The 3,949-nt window shown below is 29.4% G+C and overlaps 1 long non-coding RNA gene across 1 annotated transcript; it reads right to left on the minus strand.

Moving 5' to 3' along the window:
* Window positions 1-2,035: 2,035 nt before the first annotated feature.
* LOC107060184 (uncharacterized) lies at window positions 2,036-3,949 on the minus strand. The gene is made up of 2 exons (XR_001473195.1): window positions 3,329-3,949; window positions 2,036-2,236 (listed from the first exon to the last, which is right to left on the minus strand). It is a non-coding gene; the product is annotated as an uncharacterized lncRNA (long non-coding RNA).

Below are 3,949 nucleotides of genomic sequence, written 5' to 3' on the forward strand. Positions count from 1 at the left end.
AAAATTTCCAAAAATGACCTTTAGGGTCATTACATACATATTCGGCAGACGCCACTAACAAATTAAAAATTGAAGTATCGAATCGGAGTTAGAAAAAAATCGAACGTCCATCCCTAGTTCCTTTGTGTTTGGTGATATAATTCAAGTTAATGTTGATGATATTTCATTTGTGAAATAAGCTAGGTTTAAGTAAAAGATTATACAAATTTTCATATGCCGAATATTGAACAAATAATTGATAATAATCGAGGGTTTCATATCTTAAGAATAGGGAACGATTGTTTTTTTTTTGGTTCAAAACAGAGTAATCATATCATATATAAATCTAGATAAAAAAGAAGTGATGTGGTTGTCGCACCCTATTTCGAATCGGCCGAAACAGTTCACAACATAATATGGCTGACACTCTGTTTTTTGGAAAAAAAAATTGTTTTGTTTGTTTTAGAGTCGCCACCTAAATTTTAAGGAAAATATTAGGAAAACCATTTTTTATATGTGTAAATGTAAACTCTGTTTCGATTTGCGAAACCAATGAGATTCTGAGTAAGGGTTTCGGTTACTCAAGGGGAAGGTGTTAAGCACCCCTCAGAGCCTATCTAAAGAAAGTCCTTAAACTCAATTTAGAAAAAATATGATTAGAAAAACTTGTTTATTTATTTGCTTCAAAAATTAAATGATAAGTTAATTAGTTAGTTTAAGAAAAGAGTACAGTACAAGGTACGACATATATATATATGTCTTATAAAATAGTAGTATGTCTATCATATTGTAAAATAAATAAATAAGTGTACTTAAAATGTATGATAAATTCATACGTAAAAAATATATTTGTATCATAATAAACTTATCCTAAAAATATATAGATGTTGAATTTGCGAAAATCTATCGTCTTATTAAGACGCAAAATAAAATAAGATAGTAGTTGAGTGTAAATATATAGTAGTATGTAATATGTAATTTGGATAAAAATAGAGTTTCCTAAAAAAAATTAAAATAAATAAATAATAATGATACTAAAATGTTAAAATATTAGATAGAGTTTGTGATCTAAAATTATGTTTATTATAAAGTATAGTATATACATGTAAGTTGTTTAGAACATATGAACACTTATTATTTATTTACATGTATAGACAAATTGACGATAGATTATATGTAGTAAAGTAATATGTATATTTAAGTGTAGGCATTTATAAATTATAAAAATAAATAAATAACATTAGTAAAAGAGATAGTATATAATACTAGGTTATGTGGAGAAAATATAGAATATATACTTTTATATGTATGACATATATATGTATGTACCTTGTATTTGAACCTGTTGGCATATCTAAAATTTTGAAATGGCATGTTAAAAGATTAAAATATTTTTAGCAATGTTTGATCCAAAAAGAGTAAGAATAGTCAATATACTTTATAAAGAGGTCATGTAAAGAGTATAAAAATAAAATTTGAAATAGCGTGTTACAAGATTAAAATAATTTTAGCAATGCTTGATTCGAAAAATAAGAATAGTCAATACATTTTATAAGGGGTGATGTAAAGAGTATAAAAATAGGTCTAACTATTAGGACTCATTCTAGTCACATTTTTAAAAAAAAATTCCACAAGTTAATTATCTTAAAGTTAATTATTTTTAGCCTTTATGTATCTCTAAATTCATTTGGAAGTCCCAATTCATGAGTTTTATTTTTTCCTACTTAAGTACCTAAATGAATATTATTTCACCTTTTAAAACTTCAATTGAGAATTTTTAGATGATAAATTTTCCTATTCCTTAAGATAAAGGCCTAAGTCGATATATATTTCTTTTCCCCAATTATGAACACTAAACAAATATTATTTTAACCTTTTGAAACTTCATTTGGAAAACTTTAAAAACTATAACCCCTCTTTTCAACTTAAAAGGACTGAAGGAATGTTATAAGTGAAAATGCTAACCCATTTTTTTAAGAAAATTTATTTTGTATCATTTGTTCTAAAGGTGTCTCAACGAAATTCATAAAACAAATAATATTAGCTTCACGTAAATAAACTTCAAAATAAAAGCCAAGCAATATATCAAAAACTTGTAAGTAAAGGTTAGCCAACATATCAAAACAACATAAATAGGACAACGAAAGAAAGGCTAAGAAAACATTAGACTCCTAATTCGCGAGACTCCAAGCATTGCGATGATCCTACTTGCTGTTGGCCTAATACTTTAGGCCAATAACGAGTTCCAAAGTAGAAACTACAGCCCTCCGGTTGTACATGAAACATATCAAGAGGAAAAATAATTAGCAAATGGACACTATATTTATCAGAAGACTTGATAAGTAAACATTATATAATCAGGTAGCATATAAATATGTTTTCTACATACGATGGAAGGTTTAATGTATCTCCAACCATTTTCTAAAGCATAGGAACATATGTTTATTCTTTTAAGTCCAAAAAGAGAAGTAAATAATGTTAACACGAAATATCCGAAGAGGGATGTAACAAATATTTGCATAGTTTATATGAGGGACAGTGAGAGAATACTATCAATCATTTTGCATACTAGATGGAACTATTGTATGAGTAATGCACATGGTGTACAATTTCATGTATATTTAAAATAAAAAAAAGGGTCTGTAACATTACTTTTTTTAGGCAAGAAATAGTTCCTGGAGAGGTCATCGTCATGTCAAATTTATTTTATAAATTTATTTTATTCATTTCAAAAGAAGAAGAAGATTAAGCCGATAACAACGAAACTTTTCATTCGATAAAAAAGAAGCTAATACCTAACCACCAAAACAGAATCACTATCATTCAAACTTGGATAACTCTTTCTCCTATCAAATATTTCTGTCCACTTTCCTCAAAGATATTCATAATTTGACTATTACTTCATATTATTATAGGAAACAAACTCTACTTCTTCCTAATAGTAACAACGAAAAGAATTAACTAGATAAATAACGAGTTTGGGGTGGGGGGGGGGGCTTAAACGATCACCAACAACCCACTCAAATCATCACAGAATGGAAATTAAAAAAAAGAATTAACAGATAACTTAAGTTCCTCATATAATCAAATCTTGTATATTGATTGTTAATGGGGATTATGTCAAAGACTGATCCTTACTCATTTTGAATTCAAGTTTCTAACAAGATACAAGTATCACTACATAAAAAATAAAAAAAATAAAAACTATTTACGTGTTGATTTTGTATCAAAGTCAAGATAAGGTAGATTATGGAAAAACCATTTATAATACAAAACTAAATCAAACATGAGAACATTCAAACAACCATAATCGATTTTTAGGAGGCTAACAATAAGGGAGACTACTGACCTTGTGTGGGGCAGCAAACTAGGAGCGTTTCGTCAAGGATTCCAACTTCAAACTTACTCTCGAAACGCGAATTCAAAATCGAAACAAAAAGTTGAAAGCAGATCGAAATTTTCTGAAAAACCTAATGCTTGAAGTGTGCTTTTGTACCTCTTTTCTGTCGTTCTTTGATTGATTCGAATGAGAACCAAACTCCTCCTTTTATAGTTAGGGGAGGCTTCAATGATTCGAATTTGAATCTTTGAAAGATAAAATCTTAGAAGAAAATATTATCAACCATTTTTTAGATTGATTTGAAAGAATGAGTGATGACTTGGGGGTTCCAATCTCACAACCATCGGATTAAGGGGATAATGATCCCAAATCTGATGGTCCTTCACGTTCTCCACATTTTCAGTTGTAGCAGCGACGGTGGTAGGGGGTTTTTGAGGTCTGTTTCGGTTCAACAAAGATGATGGAAGGGATGTAAAGTTGACAAGAGGGAAGCTATGATTGATGGAGGGTAGGGAGATATGTTGAAGACCACCAGAAATTGCCATTTTCCGGTGGTCCGTAGGTAGAAACGTTGGCAGAGGAGGAGAATGCTTGATGGGAGATGAAGCGTGAAATGTTTCTGGGAAAGGA

The sequence above is a fragment of the Solanum tuberosum genome, unplaced genomic scaffold (assembly GCF_000226075.1).
Source record: "Solanum tuberosum cultivar DM 1-3 516 R44 unplaced genomic scaffold, SolTub_3.0 scf00063, whole genome shotgun sequence".
In the NCBI taxonomy this organism is placed as follows: Eukaryota; Viridiplantae; Streptophyta; class Magnoliopsida; order Solanales; family Solanaceae; genus Solanum; species Solanum tuberosum.